Source organism: Alligator mississippiensis, chromosome 14, assembly GCF_030867095.1.
Source record: "Alligator mississippiensis isolate rAllMis1 chromosome 14, rAllMis1, whole genome shotgun sequence".
Taxonomy (NCBI): Eukaryota; Metazoa; Chordata; order Crocodylia; family Alligatoridae; genus Alligator; species Alligator mississippiensis.
Window position 1 is genome coordinate 25,291,119 of NC_081837.1, and position 26,906 is coordinate 25,318,024.

At 49.7% G+C, this 26,906-nt stretch overlaps 1 protein-coding gene across 1 annotated transcript in view; it reads left to right on the forward strand.

The window, feature by feature from the left end:
- Positions 1–26,906, forward strand: part of TMEM132E (transmembrane protein 132E) — a 222,899-nt gene that overhangs the window by 75,639 nt on the left and 120,354 nt on the right. The window lies entirely within an intron of this gene.

Genomic DNA, 26,906 nt, shown 5'->3' on the forward strand with positions numbered 1-26,906 from the left:
GACATAAAGAAGTACTGGTAATGTGGCCCTGAGAGAGAGCCAAGTAAGAGATGTCTTTGGGCAAAGGGCTGGCAGAGAAGAGGCTTAGATCTGTGTGCAAATATTCTGTCCCCATTTGATTCCTGCTGTGTTTGGGGGAATGGGCTTTTATCTATTCTTTGTAAATACACTGGATTGTATCAAAGAAACATCTGCGTCGGTTTCTCCTCCAAACTGAAATGAACCTCAAGACCCTGAATATTGGCTAACTGCTTGGCTGAGAGTACTACAGGCCAGAAAAGAAAGAACAAAGCAGTCTGATGGGCACAGGGGTGATTCTAAGCAGATAAAATCTGTTGGGAGGTTGTATGGCTTTGTATGTTGGCTTGGCTCAGTAAAATGGCTCTGGATGGTACATGTTCCCAGGGCTAAGGGCAAGCTTCAGGGAAAATCCAGGGAAAATGCCACTTCCATTTATCCTGCCTGGTCTGAGAATTGGGAAGGGGACGTTCTTCTTACTCTGGGCTGAATCAGTACTGCAGCTGGGTGCTAGGTGCTGCTGCGCTGGTGGAGGTGCCATGCATATGAAAGCTGGGGGCTCCGTTATTGCAGTCTGTCTACCAGTATCACCTCTGCATATCAGTCTCCTCCATTTTGCATGTAGCTGTCAGTCAGATGCCATATTCCACATAGCGGCATTTCAACTGTGTGTGAATGATCCCTGCAAAAAGCCTTATTCAGATAATTTTCTATATGTCTTCCTTTGGGAGGGGCCAGGGCTTGTGTTACTCCTACCCTTCTCCTTACAACCCCACCCTGCTGATAGGGATGGGGACTGCAGTAGCTCAGATCATCTTCCCCAGCCAGTGCTTCTTCCCTGTTCCCTACAGTGCCCTTGACTGAGAGGCTTACTGCGTGGCTAGTGCTCTTGCCCCACTCTCTACCATGCCTCCCGCTGGAAGAACCTGTGATGCCCCCACAGCCAGCACTCCTGCTCCTGTCCCTGCAGTGCCCCTTGCTGGTAGAGGCTGAGGATGGAGTAACTGAGCAGCCAGCACTCTTTTCATTTAGCTATCCTATATTGGTGCAGTGCTGTAATGCATAGTGTTCCCTGTGGGCCCTTTTATATCCAGCAGACAGAACAATCATTGATTCCATTATTTCTATGGATTGCTTTCATCTGTGGAGTGCAACGGGGGCTTGGTGAGGGATGGGGAGCATGGGGGAGGTTCTAGACAGGGATGGATTGCAAGTGGCCTTAAATGGCAGGGGTGGGCACTATTTCATATTAGTGTTTCTCAGTTCTTTCCACAGCAGAAAGTGCCCCCTGTTTGGGAAGGGCAGGGCTTTTCTGGCCCACGGAAAAGCCCTGGCAAAGGTCATTGGAAGCTGGGATGGACCCTAAACAGCTTGTCCTGCCTGGCTCCTGCCCAGCCTCAGGGAATGCTTCTTCCCCGTGCTGGAAGATCCCTCCCTGGGGGACCCCTCATAGATTACAAATGAGGGGTCTGAGATTGGATAGCTCTCTGCTGATATGGCCTGAAAGACAGGGCACTGCTGTTATCCTCACTAGGGAAACTGAGGCAGACAGAGGAAACTGGCCCAGATAAATGATGCTGGGGCTTGCAACATCAACCAGGGGCATTCATACACATGCACTGGGCAGGTGCTGTGGCACATGCATTTGTATAAACAGCAAAATGTGTGTCAGACCTGAGAAAATGGTGATGGTACGCTTTTGAACTAAAACACATCAAAGGTGTTTTAGTTCAAAAGCACACCACCATTTTTTGTGCACTTATGTGCATTTCACAACTTATACAACTGCACGCAACGCAGCACAGTGTATGTCAGCTAACGTACAGATCTCCGGTGTGTCACAGTGCAAAAGGTATGTGTATAAATGTCCCAGAAGTCCTGATTCCCATTCCCCACACTGCTCACTATGCAGGCTTTCCTCCTTGTGCTGGGATTCTGAATTAGCTACCTCCCCTGAATTCCAGACTGAACCTTTAGATGCTGGGACATTTTTCTACATGTGGACATTTAGTGTTAGCCCCAGCCTTTCCTGCAATCGCCTCTCAGTCCTTTCTTTTTTACGGAGCAAGACATAGGCTGGCCTTGGCTCCTCAGCTTTTTGGGGGGGCTGGGGGGTGGGGAACAGTTCAAGGAAGGGCTGTGGAGATGTAAATGCTTGGGGTATGTCTCTGCAGCTCTTGACATCCTGATAAAAGCCTGGCTTGCAGGTTGTGTGCTCACCACTATTGAAACACTGCAGAGAAAACTCTCCTTATCATGAGAACTGCTTTGGCTAGGGCCAGGACAGATCCATCAATGCTGGTTCCTTGAGAAGGAGGAAAGAATTGATGCTATCCATCAGCTCAGCTTCCCTGGCTGATGCCACTTCCATTTATTCTGCCTGGTCTGGGAAATTTATAGGCTTGAAAATTTTATCTAGAAAATCTCTTGCTCAATTATGCTGGGAAGTCAGCCGGGCTATGAGATTGCAAGGCCCCCTGTCCAGGCCCTTCCAGCACCTCTGGCCACAATCAACCTGCAGCACATCAGTCTGACTGGGACTGAGGAGGTTTCTAGAGAGGGAGCAGAACTCCCAAGCTGTGATGATGAGGGTTCAAAGTCAAGCTGCTGGCTTCACCAATGGCATACCCATGCTCCAGAGCATTTCTGTTGCTCAATGCAAATCCTGATCCCCAGCTGGAAGAAATAAGTCTTAAACTGCCTCAGCTGAGGTTCTGGCCCTGATTAGGGGTGGAGAAGCTTGGGATCAGATTGACCCAGAGTTTGGGAGAATTGAGTTCTAGGGCTGGGTTGTCTCTTGATTTAATTTTTTGTTTTTTTGTTTTGTTTTAATTTTGTTTTTGTTTTGTTTTAGGCTGGGCAGGTAGGTTGATGAGCACTGCACAGACTCTTCCAAGAGTTTCCCAGGTTGAGATGACCATAGCAGGGTGCGGGGCCTGGACACAGTGGTGGGGTGGGTGGCGAGCAGCCGATCTTGAAGCCAGCCTGGCTCCATGGGCCCCTCCAAAGCGTGGGGCCTGGGGCAGTTGCCCCAATTCCCACCCCCCAGGGATGACCCTGGTCCCACGCATGGTCCATGCCCTGGCCTTTACAGCTGTCACCTCCTGGGAGCACGTGGAATATGCTAGCCAAGTGCTGGCTCACAGGGAAGATAATAGTTCACTGCTTCTGGCTGTCTATGTTCTTAGCTTGGACAGCTGATATTGGGGTTTCTGCATGCACTCTGTCACCGCTCCAGGACAGGGCACATGCACCTGCTTGCAGAGTCTTAGGCTTGGACCTGGAGCTGGTATTAGATGTCCCACGGATGAAACTTCCTACCCAGGTTGAGCTCCCTGTGTGCCCATAAAGAATGAGAGGGCCTGATTCCAGGGATGCTGCAGGACTGTGCTATGGCAGATCAGATGCCAGGGTGATGGGCTGCAGCACAGATCCCTCAGCAGTTGCTTCATTGCCCTCTTTGCTTCATTTCTTGCTGCTCCAAAGCACCATCGATTCTTCTGGCGGAAGCATCAGGAGGGAGCGGCTGTTGGAGCTGCCTGTAAGCTGTTCCCAGGAGCAGAGCTTTTATGGTCACTCCAGGCATTGTTTGTGTTGGTTGTTCCCATATGCTCAGCTAATTGAAGAACACCGAACAAGGTCACACAGCATATGTGGCCAATCGGGGAACAAAAAACAAGGCCACACAATGTAAGCAGCCAATTGGGGAACAGCAAACAAAGGCTCCTGGTGCATGCAGCTAGTCAAGGAACACACTGGGCCACGTGGTTTATGCCACTAATTCAAGATACAAGACAATGTTACTTAGGTGACCACTCAGGGTGATGCCCGAGGTGTGCATGCCTTTTGTCACCAATCAAAGATTGAGGGACAGAACTGTTTGACTTCATCTGCCCAATCACATCTTAGCAACATGAAATAGCTTCTGAATTACATGCATGGCATAACCATCCTCCCTTCCTCCAATCCAAAAGATGGTTGCTGGTGAACGAATAAATGTGGGGCTCTGTGGCTGGGAGGGCCAGAGCAGGAGTTGATCAGAAGATGTTTTAATGGCTGCTCATTCCTGCCCCTCTCTAGTGGCCAAACCAGCATGAAGTGCTCACGGGAGGTCAGGGCCTCCTGAGTGTCAGCTGGCTGAATTTCCTTCCTACAGCCTGGCCCAGTGACTGAGTGGTCTTGCTCCTTTATCTGGGCCCTCTGCACATAAAAAGGCTCCATTAGTAGGGAGGCTGTAAAGCAGGAAGCTGTTGAGCATGGAGATCAGGGGTTGATTTAAATCTCCTGATAAAAGAAAGAATGGTGCTTGGTTACTTTAGTGGGACAAGGCTAGTTAACCTATAAAGAAATGTGTAAAACTTTTAAAGGTGCATAATTTATTACCCTTCCATTCCTGCTGCTGTATTGGGAGTATCTCTGTCCTTTCAAGTTCTGTTCATTTTCAGTTGCTTACACCCATGGGTAGTTTTGCAGCTGTGTGGGGGATGCTGTTGGGAATCCAATTACCTCTGCTTCAGTGGCCACGGGCTTGGGCCCCAGATTCCGGAGCCTGCTGATGTCCAAACAAGGGAGGGCTTGGGTGTTCCTCAGGCTGCTGCTGCTCTTTTACTATTGGTGTGGATTTCCCTGTGGACCCCTGGGTGGATTACTCAATAGATACATTGAGGATTAGTTGGCATGCAGTAAACACCCTGTTCTTTAACTTGCCCCATTGCAAGATGTGATATTACTCCCCAAGTAAGAGTGACTCACTAGGGGATGGGGCAACAGGCTCTGGCTCATTGTGGGGAGAGAGAATTGAAATGAGTTTTCACTGAGTATTGCAAAGGATTTTCTTATATTTATTTCAGTGCAAAACCCATTTTTAGCTTTTTTCCTTCCCCCTCTAGTAGTGTTGGACCCGGATGTTTGTGTCCCTGGCTAGGGCAGAAGAGCCTGGCAGCAAAGCTGATGTGAGGCAGGCAGATCTACTTGTTGTACGTTGGTTGTGGGCCAAGGCCCACCAGGAACAGCGAGCCCCCAGGAAGCGGGAGAGAGAGCTTCCTGGATGCTACTGTGCGAGGGGCCTTCAACTGACTCTACAAGGGAAGCAATGAAGCTGACTTACAGGTGGAGGATCGATTTCAAAAGAGCTGAGGGGCAAATCCTACAGGCCCTAGCACCTACAGTAAGGCCCAGATTTTCTGTAGCGCTCAGCCCCTACTTAAATACCTATGGTACTTAAGGGCCAGATTTCTACTCTGTATGCTGAGGTCTGGGAGGGAGGAAGGCCCAGTAGTGTGTGGGTATCAGCCTGTGCTTCAGGAGCCCCAGGTTCAAGTCCTAGCTTTGGCACAGACTCTCCCTGACTGTGGGCTAGTCGCTGGGTGTCTCTGAGCACTGGTTTTCTCCATATAACATAGTAATCATACCATTGCTGCTCCTGACAGCCAGTGTGAGGTGCTCAGATGCTGCAAGAGAGGAGCTCTGATAAAGGGCACTGAGTTAGAAGCTTACTGAAGATGCACTTGGTAGTAGTACTCTTGGGGTTTGTTATTGACTGGGGCCCTGATCCTTCAGAGAGAAGCTGGGAACAGGGGTAGCCCACAGCAAGAGTGAATGGGAGAGGAGCAGGATTTCCAGGCAGATGTGATCTCCATATGTGATTTGGACAGAGCAGCTGTATTTCAGTATGGTTTGACAGGCGATAACAAATGGGTGTGTAGGAGTCATAATCACAGCAGTGGGGAGCTGGCTCTGCTCTTTTTGCCCTTGAGGTGGGGAAAAAAGTCACAAACAGAAGAGCATCAGCTCTGTCTGTGAATGCTAAGACTGTGGTGAAGCTCTCCAGCTTTGTCCCTTCAAAGATGCCTCAACTATTTCCTCTTCTAATTAATTCCTGGCGCTCAGGGTCGAGTGGAGGAAGCTGTTGGTATAATTTTAAATGGTGGCATTTATCATGGCTGAAGAAGTCCATCTTCCGGGCAGCGGCACGGGTCAGGAACCAGGTTAACGAGAAACGTTGCTGATGAACCTTCTCTCTCGGGGAGGAAGAGGTGACTGGCCAAGCCAAATATTTGCAGCCTTGAGTGGTGTTCTCTGCTGAATGCGTCATCGTCAAGCTGCCTGCGGTGGAGTTCTCCCCTGGTGTCATTTTTAACAGCAGCCGGTTTATGTCCTCTGCAGCACAATCGCTGTGTGCCACATGTCTGTGCTGTGCTGGCTGGTCCCTTGGTCTCTAGGATTGAGGGTTATAAGTTCAAATCCTAGATCAAAGATGATGCCATTACGTTATCCTTCAGTATTACTGGTGTTGGTTAAACACCACACATTTCAAACCCAATTTTGATCTTTTCTCTTCATCAGAGCTGAGCCAGATGGGAAGAATTCTTCATCTGTTTGGCTGGTTGCTTTGCATTTTGCATTTCTCTGCACCAGGGCCAGCCAAACTGGAGAGGGAGGGGGCTGGATTCTGCTTTTGTTGGAGGATAATTTTGTCCTCCAGCTCAATGCACTACAGGGTTTGGCTTGCAAAGTTTGTTGGGGGATTTTGTGTTTCTTTGTTTAGTAATAAAAAATGAAGGCAATCACTTTTTTTGGAATCATATCACAGTTTGCAAAAATATAGACTGGGCCAGGAGTGTCATACTTGGCTGGGTCCCGCCCCCAGCTCTCTACTGAGTAGTTCATAGGGTTCCTAGAGGGTCCAGAAATTTGGCTGTGGGGCCTGCCACCAAAATCCAGGGCACAGAGCTCTGTTGGGGATGACTGTTGACAGTCATGTTAACAACTGTGGCTGTTGCTTGCTCTGCCATCACTGCCATGTCTGGATCTGGCCTGCAAGGAGCCATGTCATCTGGATTTGGCCTGGGGGCTGGGATGAATTTGACAACCCTGGACTAGGCAATATAAAACCTGGGAGCACGACCCCTTTTGGCCAGGGTACTGGTTAGGATGGATTCATCCCCTCATTAGCCCTTGGAAAGCCCTGATTCAGCAGAGTACTGGAGTGTGTGTTTTACATGCAGGAGTCCATGGAATCAATGAGAATGCTCATGCTACAAGTTGAGCGGGAGTCAAAATGCTTTGCGGGATCAGGCTCCAAGTGGGGCCTGAGCCGGCAGGTGACTCTTGGGGCTCTGCAGAGCCTGGCATTAATCTCAAAATCCTAGCTAGCATCCTCCTCACAGTGGGTTAGTCTTTAAGGTGCTACCCTGCCCTGTCTTTGTTTAATCTTAGTAAACAAGGTTCAGTCTAGAGCTATTTGGGAGCTGTGTAGCACAGATTGCCTGAAGCAGTTGTCTCTACTGCTGTCCTCTGATGCATTGCTTGGCCAGAGCCTGAATTTGAAGAGGACTGAATGAAAGCAAAGTCCCTTTCAGTGGAATCGCTTTGTTTTATTGCACTTTTGATTTCCCATTATCTAAGCTGTCTAACTTGGGGTGAGTAATGGGAGACCAAATGGGCTGGAACAGAATGGCAGAGCACTGCTCTGCATGTGCACCAATACACACACACAGCCAAAGCGCGCACTGAGATACCCAGCCGGCATACGGTTACAATGTGTGTCTACGTACATGTGTTGCCAGCACACACACATCCTACCAGTTGAGGATTGAGTGCATGCATATCTCTGTACACAGGTGTGCATGCATATAGCCAGCATACATCTGAGTGTGTGTACATGCAAGTATATGCGCATGTATAATTAATTGTACATGCATGCAAATATGGACATGCACAAGAACACACATGAATACACTGCTGACATGTTTGTATGTTTTCACATCTACACACTGCTGATGTGCATGGCCTACACATTCACATTTTTAGTGTACACATCTATGTACCTATGTGCAAGTGCAGTCCTGGTGTGTATGTTTGTGCACCTATGTGCACACAAGCATACCACTGCTAGTGTGTTTGTCTATACATATATGCAGAGGCACATGGATACGCACACACATCATGCTCTGTCTTTTCCTTTATACTGGTAGACAATCAGCCCTTCCTGTCTGGTGGTACTTTTATTACAGCAGGTCACAGGATGGCAAATCAGCTGATGTATTGGGTTGTACAATAGAGTGGTCAGGAGACGGGCCTCATTCCCTGGTAGTCCATAGCCCCCAGGTATCTTTCTAGGTGCCACTCAGGGCAGCTGGCTGGCTTGAGATCATCTCTCTGATCCTTAATGAGGCTGGTTACAGTCATCACATGCAACTGCTTGAGCCTGAGAGTAGGGTTAGTGAATCTCTGTATGGCCTGGCTGAATGTTCCTGGGCAGTTTCTGGACTAAAAGCAGCATCTTCCAGGAGAGCTCATGGTACCTGCTCCTACTGAGCAAAATCAAACACCTTTCAGTACAGAGCAAGGCTGTGCTCAGGCTGGTGGGCCCAGCTGGCCCTGAATATCCTCTTGGCTTGGAATGCAATAATCTGTCCGTGTATAGAGCAAGAGTCAGTCTGTTCACAGTAATCTGCAGCCTTCCACTGCTTCCCTTTTCTGCCTGAAACTAGCAGTGCACAATATTGCAGGCTTGTGCTGTGGACTTGCACATGGATACACCCTGTACTCTGCCTGCCTGCACCAACTTGCGTGCGGACACATGTTGCAGAATTGTATATCTGCACATATGTATGTGCTCCCACATATCTTAGGATGTTAGATCTGTGCAATGTAGCAACCTTGGGACTATGATGACACCTACCTTGGATTTGCCATAATTAAAAGAGAGAGAGGGTTCCTACCTGCCCAGTGCTTCTGAGAAGTGTGGGGGAAGGGTAGCTGTTGGGTTTTATGCTCCTAAGGGCTCTGATATATCTCAGGAAGCTGTGGGGTTTTGGAGTCCGTCTGTCTGTCTGCAAAACAGGGCAAAAGCTGACCTCATCCTTGAGGGATTTTATGACTGTCCTGAGGGTGCAGAACAGTAACCATCAAACTGAGCAGAAAGGTATGCGAACTTTGTTTTGAGATAGCTTGATCAAGCAAAGAGCAGCTGCTCAGATGCTGAGGCTGTCCATCTTCAGACTCAGAAGTACTGATTTGTGTTTGCCTGCTGCTGTGACAGTTGTCTTTGGAACTAGAGAAAGAAATCGGCAGAGGAATTTGAAAATATTACTTTTGAGGGTCATCTAATTCGTATTTTGAGTTTGGATGCTTTATGGTAGTCCATGAGTCAGGTTTTCCATTTTTCTTTGCAATCACAAAACTAGGCACTTTATTTACTAAAAAGAAATTGGTGATTCTCACCTAATGATGCACCTCCAGGAACTGGCATTTGAGAAAAGGTTCCCTACAACGTCGTGAGAATGAGCGACTGCAGCCACAAGGGCCAGACAGACTTTGTTTGATGATGATGGAAGCTGAAGTTCTTGAGGAGGGGCTGGTGCTTCAAAAAAACCGCAGCTTGGTCTGAAGCCAGCATTTCACCCCAGTGCTGAATTGCTGGTGATGCACATGTGACTTGGAAGCTGTCAAACACCACAGAATCTCCTTTTCCACCAAAATCCTACCATTATCCAGGCTTCACAAACTGGATGACTTTGCTTGGCAGGTCAGGTCCAGCCTGTGGGCCATGGGTTGATGACTCCCTGGTTTAGAGCACAGGGAGCATTATAGTAACCAGTGGAAGCACTCAGTGCTATCCTGGCCCTTGGTACCTAAATTTTCCCAGCCCTTGTCAGTGGCCTTACAGGGAGCTGGCACCCACCTAGTACAGTTTATTCAGCTGCTCTCTTGTTGCTAAGCAGTTGCCCTCTCCTGTTCCCATTGAGAAAATCCTGCCTTTGGTATCAGTGGCAGCAACAACAGTCCCTGAGGTCAGCCAGGTGTTGCTCCACCTGCTGTGTTAGCTTCTCGTCCAATCAAAGTAATCCCCTGCACCCAACATGGTGGTGCCAGGTGTGTGAGAGGGCAGGGGCCACTCGGGATCAAACCTCCAGCCTAGATCCTCACTGCCCTTTGCCTTGGCACAAAGCAGCTGTAAAGGAAGTGTGACAGGAGGCTGTCACAGAGCTGCAGACAAAACCCAGACATCAAAGACGCCTAATGGGGAAGAGTCCTAGGCAGGTACGTTTTGAATATCTCAGCCAGACTGCGACCAGGGTGAGACACTGTACAGGGACCTCAGAGATTGCTTGGATGTAGGTGAAGGTTTGGCTTCTGGGAGCTGGATGTCCTGGGGCCCAGCTCAGCCTGGCTGTGATGTGAGCCCCACATGGGGCACTGAAAGAGCTACTCCACTTACTGGGATTTAATGAGGCAGTCTGCCACTAGCTCATCTGAGAGGAAAATAAGGAGAAACTAGAAGCAGTGCTGTGGAGAATAATCACTTGGCACCAGCTCATGTTCACCTGTGGGGACAGGGAGAGAGCTCTGTGGCAGGGGACTGCAAAGGGCTCAAGGTTAGATCCCCCTGCCCAGAGTTGAGTGCCCAGACCTGGCCTGGGGTTTCCCCTGGGGTTAGTATGCTGGCTGCTGGGCTCAGTTCAACCCTGATGACAGAAGCTGAGCTGTGGAAACTCTGACCCTCAGTGTCCAGTTAGAGGGTGCTGGTCATCCCTGTGATGCACAGGAGCCAAGGACAACAGGTCTGCAATTCTTGAAAGGCTCTGGACCCCTTCCAGAAAAGGGCTGAGAAGGGGATGAGGTGGCATAACCCCGGTGCCAGCGAGTGGTCCAGTGGCTCCGGGGGTATCTGCACTGTGTGTCAGCATACAGGGGAGAAGAGTTCAGCCTAGCTGGTGGCATCCTAAGATCTGCATTCCCATCACTGGGTTCTCCCAGTGCTGGGCCCTGGGAGTTTCTGGGGACTGTGCATTGACTTCTTCCCAGCTACACAGTTGCCCTGATGGTTCCCTGTGGGAGCAGGCCAGGGAGGCAGCTCTCATTAATTACAAGACAGTGACGAGGAGTTTCTAATGCCCAGTAATCCTTTTGTGCATGACAGCATCTCAGCGCTGTGGCCGCAGCCACAGTTACAAACATTCTGCCATGTTAAATGTGCAGTTTCTGATTTGTGCTTGCAAAGCAAATCTGGGGCTTAGGGTATGGAGCTGCTTGGAGAGATGGGGAGGAGCAGCTGGGGCAAATTGGCCAGGCAGCAGAGTAGTGTCCCCTGTAGGCCGCCTGCACTGTGTTGCAGCACTTAGCCGAGTACCATGGTGCACTGCCTCCAACCCAGAGCTCGCTCCAGGGCTCCTGCTAGTGTAGCCTTCAGCACATGGTCCATTAGTTCTTCCTTCTCTCTCCAGACCAACTGCTGGGCTACAATTTTCCTGGGTAGCTGCAGGCTTTTATTCTGCTATTGATGTAAACACTTTGTGAGAGACTGGAGGGTGTGGGAAAGCCAGGAGAAGTGAGCATAAGTACAGCCAGAGACAGGGCAATCTTTTCTCCCAGACCGACCAGTGCCCCCAGTCCCAACCTGCAGTCCCTCACATCTCTGCTGACGCCCCTTTATCCTGGCTGCAGGACCCTCCTAGCCCAGCCAGGAGCCTCCCCATCCAACCCAAGTTTTGCTGATGCCTCTCAGTCCCCACCTGTGATTTTAAATTCAGTCCCCAGCCCCCTGGCTCTGCCAGTGTTGTACTGAATGCCAGCAGGGTTGGTATACCTGAGCACTGTTTTCCTGTTGCCTTTGGATCTAGGTGAAGTGGCTGTAAGCCTGGTCCTTTGGAAATAGCTGATGTTTGTGGTGCCACTTGGCCTGCTGAGGGAGTGCCAGCCACTAGTGCCATGTAGGTTCCCCAGACCTGTGTAGTACAGGCAATCGGCATGGTCTGAGGGATTTGAGGCCTGCAAAAGATAAGCAGCATCTTTCCTCCAGATGAGACATAGACTCTTTCAGAAGTGGATCTGGGTCCAGAAATGGGCCTTTGGGCTCTCATTCCCCATTGGTTATTTCCTTGTGCCTTACTAAAAGCCTGATCAGTGCAGGACGGGGTGGCCTTAGGGGGAGGGCCAGTACCTGGGCGTGGACTTCGCTCTGATGACCTGGGCACTGAGCTGCACTCTGCGATGTGTCAGAGCAGCAGCCACATCTGCTACCATGCACTTGGGAACAGCTTCCCTAGGCTTTCCTGACCCAAAGTGCCAGGGACTGAATCCTTTCTCACAGCTGCCAGAGCCCATCCTGTCACACACCCATAACTTCTGCGTGGCTTTGACAGCCCTCCATCAGCCCCTTGCTCGGGGCTGGCCATGGGAGGCAGCTTGTCTGGTGTTGAGCTGCTTTGCTGCTTCGTGTTGGTGCTGCTGATGGGTACTGGAGGGTGGCCCTCCCAGTTCCTCATGTGGAGGATAGGTGCGCACACACCCAGATCTTCCTTTCTTTGTTCCATTGCAGACAGACCCAGAGGAGCCCAGAGCCCAGCAGGCAATACTGTGGCTGCCAGGGGAGAAAGTCTCTGCTTCTGAAACTCCCGAGGCCCCCTGCCATACCCCATTAGCCTGGGAATGCCTTTGACTTCCTATAAATGTACTCAGGCAGCAGAAAGGCATCATACTGCAGAGGCATGAAATTAAGTGGGGCTGCTGCATGAGACGCAATGTGTGGATCAGGTCAGGAGGGGAGCAGGCATCCTGTTTCAGGCCGTGTGTGCTGGTTCTCAGAGGAGCCGGGGTCAGTTCTTTGCTCTATCAGTGGCTGTGGGAGGTCTTCATGCCAGTGGCAGAAACCTTAGTTCGACCCACAGAGGAAAAATGTCCTAACCACTTGCTCCACTGTGCATGTCAATCTTAGAAATGAGTCAGTGAGGATGCCCCCACCACTGCAATAGAGTCCTGGATTCTTCTTATGGTCAAGGCATCCGCAACTGCCTCATTTCTGCAGCTGATGTGCTTAAAGCTAATTGTCTCTTGCTCTGTGTGTGCCCAGCCTTCCATATGGCCGTGACCTCCAGCCACTGCTCTAACATGAAATTTAGGATGGGGAAGAATGACTCAAACCTGAAGGGGTCCTGGTCCCAACACCAAACCATTTCCCAGCTGCCGACTCTAGAAGACCTGTAGTGATGTGGAAAGGCTCTTCTGAGCCCATGGGTGATGAAGGTGTTACTATCTGCACAGCACACATAGGACCTGGAACTGACCCCATCCGTCCATCTCTTCCTCTGGTTTCTGTTGCGTCTGTGTCCCTTCGGGATGGGCATTCCCAGGCTTGCATGGTGTCACTGCTGCCTGCTTTCCACCATGTAGGTCTGGTTGAATTATTGAGATGAGGCAACTGGATTCAGCCTATAACCCCTCCCCTATCTGATTTTCTTTTCTTGGTGCTGCTGTTGATGTCAGGGGTTATTTAGAGTTAATGTCAAGACTTTGATATACTGGAGGCATTCAGAATTGCATGTATTAGCAGTGGCATGACCTTCATAACAGCACTAAGTGCAGCTGAAAATTAAGTTTGACAACCAGAACCACTGATCCTAACAGGCCAGGTAAGGAGAAAAACCTATTTGGATTAGAGAGGGGGGAAGGGGTGGTTGGCAGAATGCAAAGCCAGACACTGAGCTGTGCTGCTGTCCATGAGCAGCTGGGTTTGAGAGAGTGAAGGAGGAAGATGAAACTAGTGGGACAGACAGGGGCTACAGCTGTTCCAGGCACTGCTGGGATGGGGCACATGTTAGGAGAGCAGAGGACTGGGTCAGAAGTGAAGGGCATTTGCCAGTCTGTATGGGGAACCCAGAACCAGGATGGCAGGGAATGCAGGTCAGATTTTAGGGTAATCATCAGAGCCGGGAGGGTTATCGCAAGGCCAGGATAAGAGAGGGGCATCAGCAGAAGTGGGGGACCCCAATCTGGGATAGAAAGGAGCTGCAGTTCAGGACTGAGGGGCACTAATATATCAGTGTGTGGGGGGAACTCAGGGCTGGGTTTGCAGAGGAGGTGAGCCCAGGACCTGGCTTGCAGGGGACTGCAGGTCCAGACAAAGGGGCATTAATTGAGTTGTGTGTGATCCTCACATTAGAATTGCTGCTTAGGACTGAGGTGTTTCAGCAAAGGTGTGTGTGTTGCCTGGGCTCTCTAAATCAGAACTGAAGCCACATCAGATCAGACCAGTGTCTGGGGGAGCAGCCGTCTGTTCAGAAATTGGTAGCCTAAGCAACTTGTTCAAGATGTGATTGGACATCTGTATAAGAATCTGGAACCAGCACCAGGACCACATAGCCAGCCTTCCTGTCCCCCATTGCTATAGACAGGCAAGGTCACCCATGTCTTAGTGTCCCATTCTGCAATGGAGATAACAGCAGTGCTTCCTTCCTCCTGGGTAAGGTGTGAGGGGAAAGGTTCAGGAGATGCTAGGCTTCTGCATTGCAGAGGCCTTCTGTTCCACTAGGATGAGCTCCACTAGCTTTGCCACTTGGAATTGTAGAACTGTTTGTTGTAAGATGCTGCTCTTAATTGCTGGAGAAAGCTATGTTGGTGCACTAATTACTAATTAAGATGTCAAGACTATACTCCCTTTGTGCTCAGGCTTTGTATTTGAATTGCCTATTGCATCACAGCTTTTACTCATGCCATGATGCAGATTAGCTGTCACTGGCTTCCACAGATGTGTCCTGTTTACATTTATATTGACTAGTAAAGATGCTTGCTTCCCTAACTATGATTGAGTTGTATTCAAGTCACAGATCTGATTCTGTGTTCGTTCTCATCCACTGCAGGGCATGAAGTCTACAGGCTGGGAGGTTTCATTGGTTTCCTCTCCAATAAATGATCCATGAGCTTTACAAAGTACTCCCAGGAAGGGTGTAGCACATTCCCAAGGCTGTCTCCATTTATCTTTGTTCTGCCCCTGGATCTCCGTGTTGAGCTTTGGACTCTTGTATTTTGCAATCTGGACTCTGCAGCTTATCCCATCCAGAGCTTGTCATGGAGATTACAAACATATCCTGTAATGAGTTCCAGCCAATATTCTTCTCATTAGAGCTGCTTGGAACTCATTTGATGCAAAATGTTCCACTTCCTTGTACTACACTTGAGATGAAAATTGGAGGGGAAAGGAGATGTTAAAACTGAAAAACCTGAAATAATAAGCAAGAAGGAAAGAGTTCACCTGGAATCTCAGTTCCCAGGCCAGACTGTAGGACTGGTAGTACTAATTGATGAGCAGAAGAAACCTGGTTGGAAAGTACATTAGTAACAGCAGCCTTTAGTTATTTTTCAGTGCAAAACTAGAATTTAAGGCATGTACCTACCTGAAACAGGGCAATGGGTGGAGTTAGGGCCAGTAACTCCTTTTCCCAAGAGTTCTCTCCATGTCCAGTGCTGATCTGAGTTGATGGTGCATTTTTGCTCACAGCAAGAGAGCATCACAGATGGCTGAGGCTGGAAGGGCAAATTGAGAACTTCTGGGTTGTGCTCATGGCCATCAAGTCACTTGTGAGGAGCTGGTTTAGTGGCATGTGACCCTGGAAAGCTCCAAACTGCCTGTGCTTGCTCCATCCGTATACTTTCCTGAAGGGTCAAGCACAGACGTCTTCCTGCTTTTAGCAACTGACAGCATCATTGTGTTCCCTTCGAAAGAGGAAGTTCCAGAGCATTACTGTTCCAGAGAGGGGGAGGGGATGCTGTCAGTTGGTACCCTACCACTGGTGGGTGACCTTTTTGGAGGGCACCATTGCAGTGATAATAGATCTTGAACATATCAGTCATCTCAAATAGTTCAATGAGCTGAACATGCAGGGTAAACCTGTGCTCACCTTATTCACAGAAGCAGGCTGGCTGATTGTATGAGCTGGAAGTTTCCGTGATTTTGGCATGGGCTGAGACCTCAATTCTCCGTGGTCCATGACTTGCTTATTTAATGAATGACTCGGGTCAGGGCAGTGCAGCCTGAGTGATGGGGTGACAGGGCAGAATGGACATAAGCTGATTACCCTTCACTATCCTGGAGCATTAGAACATCAGGGTTTGTGTCCACACACCACTGGAGCAGCTGCCATTGTAAAGTCAGCATTTGCTAACAGATGATGATTCTATGATCCCTGAGTGATTCTGGAACTTCCCCCCAGACTATACAGTTTGGGGGCAAATGGGGGTTTCTTCCTAGAGAGCTTGGTATCTGCTGCTCATTGAACCTCTGCTTGGCCAGGTTGCCTGATGTCTCTACCTCTCTGTTGCCAATGGGGTTGGGTGATTCACTGGTCAACCCTGTGTCCTACTGGAGGCAAGGCAAAGGTTTTATTTTAACATCTGTGTGCCTTGGATAAGTGGGTGGCTGGAATCTCAGTGTCCCGTTGCAGGCAAACTTGGTTTATATCTTGATGTTTTCCAGAGATGGGCCAGTTGATACCTTGGCATCTCTCTGGAGACAGAATTGATGGATATTGTGGCCACCTAGTCTTTTCATTGCCTTTGGAGTCTGTGCTTGGACAGCAGTCTTTTGCTTTTTGTAGGGGAGGCCCTGATGATCTCAGCTGCCTTGGCCATGCAGCATGCTTTGCCACAAGAGTTCTACTCTGCTGCCAGCTGGGAGCCATCGCTGTGGCTGTGGCTGTGTCTGTGGCTATGTGGTACCAGGGTGCATTTGCTAAACAGCAGGGACCAGCCCCTGCCATCAGCTGGTTGAGGAGGCTCACAGAGAGAACACAGGGCTCAGTGGAGTGACCTGATATGAGGGGTCATGATCCCCTTGGATGGGTTCCCCTCTATCCAGCAGCCTGGGACCACTGGAGCCAGACCCTGCTATGGGAAAACTTTGCATCTGCAAGGTCTGTATGCATATGCTCAGCCTCCTGCTTTACTAATAGGGACAAGGGGTATAACTGGTGGGTGAAGAAAGGAAGCTGAGCTGAGAATCAGCCTCTCCTGGTCGGTGTTAGGGTGTGGATGAGAATAGGTCTGTGCTATCCCCAATGGAAAGCAGAGGAGTGGAGTGGGAGCACAGTGATGGCATCCATCCTTCCTGCCATGGTGTGCCAGGGAAGGTAAAGGGAAAGGAGTCAATTTGACAGGGTGACTGTGGCTGCTGGGGCCTAGTGATGAGGTGATTGATGCAGGTGCTCCTTCACATGATTAGCCCTGTCTAATCCCCTCTGAGGGGGATGTACATCAGCTGGGCCATCTAACCCTATGGCTATCTAGCACCCTGGACCCAAGCAGACCCAGGTGAAGGGCAGGCGAGGCCCAGCTCAAACCACTCCAAGGGACTTTACTGAGACTCATGCATGGCCTTGATTTCACTGGCCATACACAGCTTTGATTAGGGACTCGGTCTCTAAGCAGACAGTGCTAAAACAGCCTCCTGGTAAGCATAAAGCTCTGATCAAGCCCTGATACTTAATCTCTACCCCTTCTGAACACCCACTCTGTTTTCAGGGGATTAAAAGGTCAGAGCCTGACAGATTGACTCCAGCACACAGCCCTCAAGCCGGTTTAAACTTCTAAGCGCCAGACTCGCCTTTCCATTACACCGGTGCCTGCCCAAATCTGCTTATCTCTGGCTTCCCCCCCTCATTTCACACCTGCCCTGTGAGCCATGAACAAACAGCCATGAGGTGCCCGCCAAGCCATGTGATAAGCTCTGGAGTTCAGGGACCTTTGTAGACTGCTTTGTGTCCTCTGTGCAGGACCCCTCTGTGCTCCATGGCCAGGTCTCCTGGGTGCTACCATGATTTATCTGAGATCCTAAGTAGTATTTATTCTCTCTCTAGGTCAGTCATGCTGGTATTGGGGCATACATGTGATGGATCTTGTACCCTGCTAGGAGAGACTGTGGGTTGATAGAACTCCTGGCCTTTGAAGCCTGCGGGCACAAGGGATTTAATGCCAGTCTCTATCCTGTTCAGGAATTGGCACCAGGCTTCTGTTCAGGTTTTGCAGCTGTTTTGCTTAGGATTAGCTGAGCTGGGGAATGTACTCCTAGCTGATGTTCCCCAGGGAGTGACTGATTTACTGGGCCAATACAGTCCTGCGAATGGCAGGTAATGAATGAGGGAGCTGCTGTCTGCAGAAAGAATGCTCAGTCAAGTTATTGATCCAGCCCATCTTGGCTTCTCCTCACCTGGCAATGAGCTGCAAGGGATGTAGGTTTTCTTAGCCTTTCCCTGCTGCATAGGAGAGATCAGAAAGGCAGGGAGTGGGCTGTTCTCGGGTGGGTCCATGAGCGGGGTGGGGTAGTAGGGAACAGTAGCATTGGAATAGGGGAGACTTTTGGGCAGTTGGCATGGCTTCGAAGGGAGAAGTGGGGAAAGGGCCCCCTTAGGACCTGGTCATGAGCAAAACTGTTCTGAACAAAACTCCCAGACTCAAAACATCACAGCCCTCCTGGTTTTTGTGCCCTGGGCATGCAACACTGTGATTTTTCACAGCTACAGATGCGGGGAAACTGAGACAGCTTGGTATGTGTGTGGAAGTGGGTAGTTTATGGCAAAGCAGCCAAGGAAGCAGGGTTCACATTGTTGGCTGGAGGGGGGGAGCTTAGGTTGTGCGGAGTCACTTCAGGACTGTCTCTGCTCTTGAGGTCGGCGAGGAATAGGGCAACCTTGTAGGAAAGCTGGGCTGGGCTTCATACTTTGGTAGAATGTCCTGGTGCAGGACATCTGGGTTCTCATCCTAGCTCTGACACCGACTTCAGTGATGCAGACCCCTGGGAGACAGAATTATCTCTCATTCCATGTCCAGAGAACTCAGCACTGTGGATCCCGGATCTTGGCTAGGGCTTTGGAACTTACTAAGTAGTAAAGTATTGCTTCCTCTTGATTTTTACTGTATTTGGTGAGATTTGATGATTTTTTCCCTGTTAAAACTTCAACTTCTGGAGCCCTGTAACTGTAAGAACCTTGGCTTTCATTTTAAGGGAGTGTTTAGCCTGTGGCTGAAGAAAAAGTCTTGGAAAATGAGTAGTAGCAGCTCAAAAACTGGAAGCAGGAAAGAACACCGAGTATATCAATGACCTGGAAAATGGGATGAAGTTTACCCTCAGCAAGTTTGCAGATGACACCAAGCTGGGGGAAATAGTAGATATTCTGGAGTGTAGGGCTAGCATTCAGAAAGACCCAGACAAATTGGAGGATTGGACCAAAAGAAATCTCATGAGGTTCAGTAAGGATAATTGCAAAGTCCTTCACTTAGGACAGAACAGTCCCATGCACCAGTACTGTCTGGGCAGCAGCTCTGCAGAAAAAGACCTAAGGTTCCAGTGGACAATAAGTTGAATATGAGCCAACAGTGTGCCCTTGTTGCCAAGAAAACTAATGGCATACTGGGCTGCATTGTAAGAGCATCACCAGCAAAACAAGGGAAATGCTTAATTCACTCTCTTTGGTGTTGGTGAGGCCACATCTGGAATACAGTGTCCAGTTTTGGGCTCCCGCTACACAAAGGATGTGGACAAATTGGAGAGAGTCCAGTGGAGGGCAGTGAAAATGGTTAGGGGGTTAGGGCACAAGACTTCTGAAGAGAGGCCGAGGGAGCTGGGATTGTTTAGTCTAGAGAAGAGAAGGCTGAGAGGGGATTTAATAGTAGCCTTCAACTATCTAAAGGGTGGTTCCAAAGAGGATGGAGCTGGATGGTTCTCAGTGGTAGCAGATGACAGAACAAGGAGCAATGGTCTCAAGTTGCAGCAAGGAAAGTTTAGGTTAGGTATTAGAAAAAACTTTCTCACTAGGAGGTTAGTAAAACACTGGAACGGGTTACCCAGAGAGTTCATGGAATCTTCATCCTTGGAGGTTTTTAAGACCCAACTAGACAAAGCCTTGACTGGGATGATTTAGTTGGGGATGATCCTGTTTTGAGCAAGGACTTGGGCTAGATGACTTCCTGAGGTCCTTTCTAAGCTTAATTTTCTATGATTCTCTGATTGTTAAAAATCTTGTCAATTTTTGAGCTGAAATCTTGATGTTTTGGGACCTGGCTCCCAAGGTTTGGCTGCCTGTGGTTGGAGAAAATAGCAACCACAGTTGAACCTAGATAGTTGTAACTACTTTGTGGCCTCATCACAATCTTTGTGACTCATAACCAATCTCTATTACTTTTCTGTTGTTTGAATCCCCAGGTATATGTCCTAGTGAGCTCTTCTGTATAGCTGTATGTTCTGTATAGCTCTGTAGACTCTTACCACTTGCTCTTCACCTCCTATGACCCTGCAGTGACTCACCCTGTGACACTACAGCAGAGGGAAGCCAGAGAGCCCATTTTTGTGACAGCATGCAGGTAGTTGCACTTTGGGTCTACTAAGCAGCAGACAACAGTGTTTCAGCAGCTTCTCTCACTCCTCTTTGACTTGTCTGACCCCTGATCTTTCAGATGGCCTCATTGCTGGCCTGACCTGACCCCACACTGTTCTTGGTTCCTATTGACATTCCTTGGCCAATGACCATCCTATATGACACTGATGAGAGCCAGGTCTTCTAGGTTTCTGTGTTGTATTGTGTTTGCAAAGTGTTCTGTAGATGTACATGTAAATGACATCCTGAGGGGTAAGTGGGGATATAATCTAAGAGCCCCACCGTGCTTCATAGGATAAGTAGGGATAAAGGAAGGCCAATATCCTGATGTGAGGATAAAGCAATCCCTACTGTAAAGAGCTGTGATTTAGGATAATACTTCATCTCAGTGTTGATTATTGTTGCCATATAATGGGGCGGGGGAGAAGGCTTAGCCAGCAAAGGACTTTTGCTGTCTTAATCAGTTTGTTCAGGGATCCTGCATTTCTGGCTGGCAGGCCCTTGTGGGTCCTCAATGCCAGGCTTTGCAGCTCTGTGTTTGAGCCCTGGGCATGTTAAGGTGGTGGGATGCTGTGGGAGACAGGGAGCTGGGGCTGAAGGGGAGCTCCAGCATGGAGGCCACGGGTTATATCAGCACATGAGAGACAAACCCATCTCTGGGCTGTTTCCTGCTCTCTCAGGGGGAGCTACCAATCAGGCTTGCCTGGAGAGACCTCCTCAGCTCCTGTGGGGGTTGGGGTAGGACCACGGATGGAGCTTCCTCAGTGCTCGCTCCATATTCTTCTGTATTCATTTGACATTTCCCTTTGGCCAAGGAAGGCAGGAGTCAGCTCTTTCTCTGAGCCCATCAGCCCTGCTCCAGGGATCTGTGGGAGTGGGTTGTTTGTGAGTGACCTAGCGTGATCCACTCTGCTCAGCAGTCCATGTGCTGGGCATGGATGGGGGAATGGGAGGATAGGTGGGATGGTGGGACCAGGACTCTGTCACACCCACCTGGAGTTCCTTTCCCCACCACGGCTAGCTCTGTTGGTGCTCCTTACCATTCAGACCCTATGCTGAGCCAGTGCCCTGCAGCCTGCCCTGTAACCCCCTTGCTGTTCCAGCCCTGAACTCTCCTCCTGCAGTTCAGCCAGTACCCCCATCTGGTCCTTGCCTGCAGCACCTTCTGCAGGGGGCACTTAGGTACTATCTGCCTTAGCAAACTCGTTCATCGCCTCACACCGTGGAGAGAGCATGAGACGGCAGAGGCAGGCAGGGAGTGAACAACAGGCATGGCTGCTGGAAGGTGTATGTAGGGCTAGCTAGGAAGGACAAGAGAGGAACAGAAAGAGAAGACAGGTGTGCAGGGGGATGGTGGATGGATTGATAGACAGCAGCAGCCGCTGGGGAGCGGACATGCTGCAGGGGTGATTCATGTTTCTGTCATTTCTATACATTAGGTTTATTCAGCTTTATGGCATCTGCTGCCATAGTGAGGGAGAAAGGGAAACCAACAGTAAATAAGCAGAGTATTGGCCTTGCTTCCCACACTGTTGATGCTGAGAGCAGCATGGCATGGCATGGAGAGAGACCCCAGGGAGAGTGGGAAATGCACCTGAGCTCACCCCTGCCTGAGGTGGCTGGAGCTGTTAGAGAGGGTCAGTATGGGAGTCCTACCCACCTTTGAGATCCACATCTGTACTGTGCTGTGTTTGTTCCCCTGCACCAAGTGCCTGTTCAAGTGTGACCTCAGTGGGCCTTCTCTTTCATTTCTGGCTCCATTCCTACCCCACATGTAATACCTACCCTTCATAGTTTCATAGTGCTTAGGGTCGGAAGGGACCTAGACAGATCATGAGGTCTGAACCCCTGCCCCAGGCAGGAACAAGTGCCAGGGTCATAACATCTGGCTGGTAACTGGCAGCCACTGCTGTGGGCACCAGAGAGACCTAGCAAGTCTCATCCTACTTCTTGGGGGTGGAGAGAGGTTAAATCTTTGCTGTAGGCCTCTGGCCACATTGTGATGGAGTCCACAGCTTCTCTCTACCCCTAATGCCTGGGTATGCAGCCCAATGTGTTAACATAGGTCAGGGTGACACTCCCTAGGATCTGGGTGGGTTGAACTGTTGGCCCTGCCTTGATATGGAGCCAGGTTCCCAGCTGTGTTACAGGCGCCTCAGCTATGTATGTATAGCTGGATCCCACCTTTGCCATGTGACTCCACAGCTAACTCCTTCTGCTTATGGGAAGCCAAGACTAAAATGGCTGCAGGTAAACTCGAGATAACCCTGCAGTGAGCCAGTGGAGTGGAAGGAGGCAATTTCCCTGATAACAGCCGCTGGCTTGTCTTCCTGGGCTGCTGTTGATCAGCTGCACGATTGCGCAGGCAAGGTCAGGTGCTGTGTAGCGCCGTCTGGGCCCTTTATGATGATGATTGTTGTTCTTGCTGCACAGCAGCGATTAGAGTGCCGCATCAAGAAATTGGATCTGGAGTTTAACAAACACTCATTGCCATGCGGAGTGAAGCATGAAATCAGTAACATGGGAAGCAGCCGATAGTCATCAGAAGAGAGTGGAGGAGCCACTTCCAGGGCTGTGCTGCTTAATTACAGAAATGACTGTGTTCAGACACTTTGAGGGTGGGTCCTGGGAGGCTCCGCGGGACCACAAGTGCAGTGGGGTTTCCTGGCATGGAACATTGGTCATCAACATGTCAGCACTGCCCTCCCTTCCTTGGCATGGGCAGCCTGCTAGTTCCTTTTTCCCAGTGCCACCAGTCCTTAGGCCTGACCTGGAAGCAGGTTTCCCACCAGCTGGGTTGAAGCTGCTGGCATAAAAGGTACACAGCATGACCTGGCACACTGGGGGCAGGATGAAATGCAGCTCTTATCTATGTTGTAGGTGGTTGTCCAGCATACTGATAGTAGGGCAGGCAGAGGCACAGAGACCAGCCCTGCACAATGTAGGATTATAGCCTGGCGTAAAGCTGCCTGAGCTAACTGGATGTGTGTGGGCAGGTGCTGCTTTGTGGAAAGAACACAGACTTGTTGAAAGCTACCTGCCAAGGGGCCATAGTGTGGTCATGTAGCCTAGACATAAAGACTTTTATGTCCACTGCAGTCTCTGAGCAAGCTTTGTCCAACCACCTGCCCAGTAAGTCCTTTGTTTTTCCTGCCACAACTGCAGGTTCCTCCTGTCTGGTGGTTGGTTGGCCTGTCTCTTTGTATCCCTCTATACATCTGCCTGTTAATCTGTCTCTCCCTATACATGCCTACTTACCCATGGATAGCTCGGTCCACATACACATAGTCATTTATCAGTTGGTGTATTAAGAGTCTTTGTTGCTTGTTCTTGCAAGGCTCATGACATTAGGTAGCTTTCTTAGATCTCCAACTCTCAGAGACATGTGATTAGAGGAGAATCTTAGTTTTCATTTAATAAAACCAGTTTCTAGCTCTACGGCAGGGGTGGGCAGTTGTTTTGGGCAGAGGACCATTTACTGAGTTGGCAAGCCATCATGGGTCGTATGACAGGCAGCCCAAGGCAGATCAGTATTAATTTTCTAATTTTTTTAGGGGCCCCGCGGGTCGGATAGAATGGCCTGGCAGGCTGCATCCAGCCCCCAGGCCGCATTTTGCCCACCCCTGCTCTACAGATTGTAGAGAAAATGTTTCAGTGTATGATACAGCTGCAACTGGCATGTTCCAAACTCAGAAGGCAAAGGCACAGAACCCTGAAGGTGCTGCTTTGATTAACAGCTCATCTCTTTCCTGTCGATCTTGCTATCTAAGGCAGTGGTTGTGGTTCCCAACCTTTTCAGACCGCGGACCAGAAGTGACTGTGGACCGGCAAACTGCGGACCAGCATACTGCAGACTGGAAGTGACCAGCATACTGTGGACTGGCCGCCAACCCTTTTTTATACTGAGTATAGAAAAGGGTTGGCGGCCAGTCCACAGTATGCCATTCACTTCCAGACTTCTGGTCTGGCAGCCAACTCTCCTGTGGACCAGCAGCCAACCCTTTGCGGCCCGGTAGCGGGCCATGGCCCAGGGTTTGGGAACCTCTGATCTAAGGAGCCTGGCTCATGGTTGTAGAACATTTGGGGCAGGTCCAGGCACAAAGACTGTTTTGCTTTTGGCACTTTCCCTTTCAGTTGGGACTTATTCAGTGACAGAGGTGGGGAGCTTTCTGTCCTGCACAGAAGATCCAGGTAGGAAAACAGCCTCCAGGCTGGGGGAAGTCCTGTGGCTTGGGGATAATGGAAAGCAGCTGTGCACTAAGCAGCTTAGTGATATTAGTATGCAGATAAGAGAGTGTTAATCAGAAGCAACAAAGGGACAGTTCTGAAAGGCCGTGGTTGGAAGCCAATTGATACAGAACATTTGCTTCTGTTAGACATTTATCTTCTACATCACAGCAAGAGGCCAGGAGAAAGCAGTGACACAGGGGCAGGGACAGAGGGAGATGATAATGGCAGGAGGAGGGGGCCATACACAGATTGCACATACGTGTCATTATGTGAAGGAGTGAGCGACCATAATGAGCTGAGTCGAAGTCCAGTAACAAACCCCACCACTGGCCATTGGGCCATTAATCTGATTGGAGATTTGCAGTACCCGTTAAGATGTTCTGCTGTGCATTATTGGCAGCTGTTGTGATGTCCCACCATCTATAAAGATATTCTCCCTTACCTTCCCTCTCTTCCTGTCTGGAACAGGTAGGGGTTGCTCTTCCTTTAGGGAACAGCACAACCAGCAAAACCACACTCTGTTGGAGGGCACTTGTTTCTCCAGAGATGGACTGTGTGGGTTCGGTCACACCCATCACCCTGGCTTCTGACCACCTGCTCAGCGCACACATGGTAATTTTTTGTCAGCCTGTCCTGAGTTAGAGGCTCAGTGTGATGCCCCATTCTGACCTATCCCATGAATTCAGTGGCTCTGAACACCAGCCCTTCTCCCTCTTACCACAGACTCAGATTACAGTGTCATACACTTTGTTCCTTATTCTCGTTAATTTAGGAGGGTTGTCTTCCCTCTAGGAATGAAACATAATGCTGCTATTGATGTTAGTACCCCACAGGCCATCTGGATGGGTGAATGGTGATTGGACACATAAATGACTGATAACTCTGTTCCCTACATAGGTGAACAGAGTTCCTGTAAGCGTGAAAAAAGATCCACCACAGAATGAACGGATGTCCAACTCAGATCTCAGCCCCTGTGGGCTTCCCTTCCATTGGGAAATGCTCAGGTTTGAAGCTCACTCTGTACAACTCAGTTGCTGCCAAATGTCCTGTGGTTTCACTTGCTACTGGTCTAGATCAAACGGGGTTGTCCCTTGGTTTCTCCTTTAAGCCGCTGTGGGGTTTTTTTTCTGGATAACTCTTTAAACAGCAGCTGGGTCACCTAAAGGTATGGCTACATTTCATTGCTGCATGCTGGTGCTCCATAAACAGCCGTTCCTGCTGTAGTTTGCTAGGGAAAGGTTAATGAATCTGGGTGTAATTAATTCCTGCTTGAAAAGCACTTTGAGAGTCTCTGATAAAGGCTCCAAAGAGATGGAGATGGTTATTATTCTACTTTGTAACCCGCAGAGTCCTCCTGAAGTCTGGAATCCTCCACCTTTGCTTTCTCAGTGTTTATGTAGCCTTTTGATCAGTGGGAACTGACTGATTCCAGGTGTTCTGTGTGAACCTGCTGAAGAACTGGCATACACCCGTCCAGGATTTGCTAGTGGCCAGCAAGGGCTAAACAGGACAAGATGAGTTGGATGTTGGCCTGGGTCTCCTCTAGAACAGTAGTGCTCAACCTCTAGCCCACAGGCCTGATTAAGCCTGCAGAGCTGGGTCATCCAGCCCATGGTGCTCCCCGCAAGTTTGAAAATTTGGTAGTGGAGTGAAAGCACATTAATTGTACCCACAGTTGGAACAATTAACACTGTCACCACTCCCTTGCTGCCAAATTTCCAGACCATGGGCAGCCCTGTAGCCCAGATGGCATGGCCCCATGTGCCAGATCACACCGTTCTGTGGGGTCATGCCACGGCCAGAGGCAGTGGTTTGGAGTTGAGTTGGCATACTGGATCATACCTGTGGATTGACCCTTTGCCAAGACACCACACTGGATCTGGCCTGTGGACCAATCCCACATGCAGGATCCAGCCTGTGAACCAGCCCCATGCTATTCATCCAGCCTGCCTGAGCATTGCTTATAAGGAACAGTGTCACACAGCAAAACACCGGAGAAATATAAATAGCATCTAAGAACTTGTAGGTGTGGGAGAGGGCTACTGACACTGCATGAATTGTCTCCCCCCGTGATGAAAACAGCTGGCTATGCAGGAAAGCCCAAAGCAGTGGTGCCTCAAGCCTCAGTGCATCCCACTTCACAGATGCCAGCAAGTCAAAGCCAAGTCTGAAGGGCAGGGGATATCCAGCATCTGACAGGATAAAAAAGCAATGGGGTGGGATATAGAGGAGGATGAGAATGAAGGGGATACTGCGAGTCGCTAAAATGGACAGATCCACACTCCAAGGCTATGCCTGAGGGACAGGGGATGATAGTGGTGCTCAGGGAAATGCCAGCATATTTCTGAGGGGTCAATGGAAAATCAGACAAGGGCATGTGTGAAAACCCAGGCATGCGATGCTGTAGCTGCCTGGCTGTGTGCTCTCGAGCACCTCCTCCCCCCACACTTTGGGGAGAGGGGGAAGTGCCAGGCAGTGGAGGTTGCATCTGCTTCAGGTCACTGGCTCCCT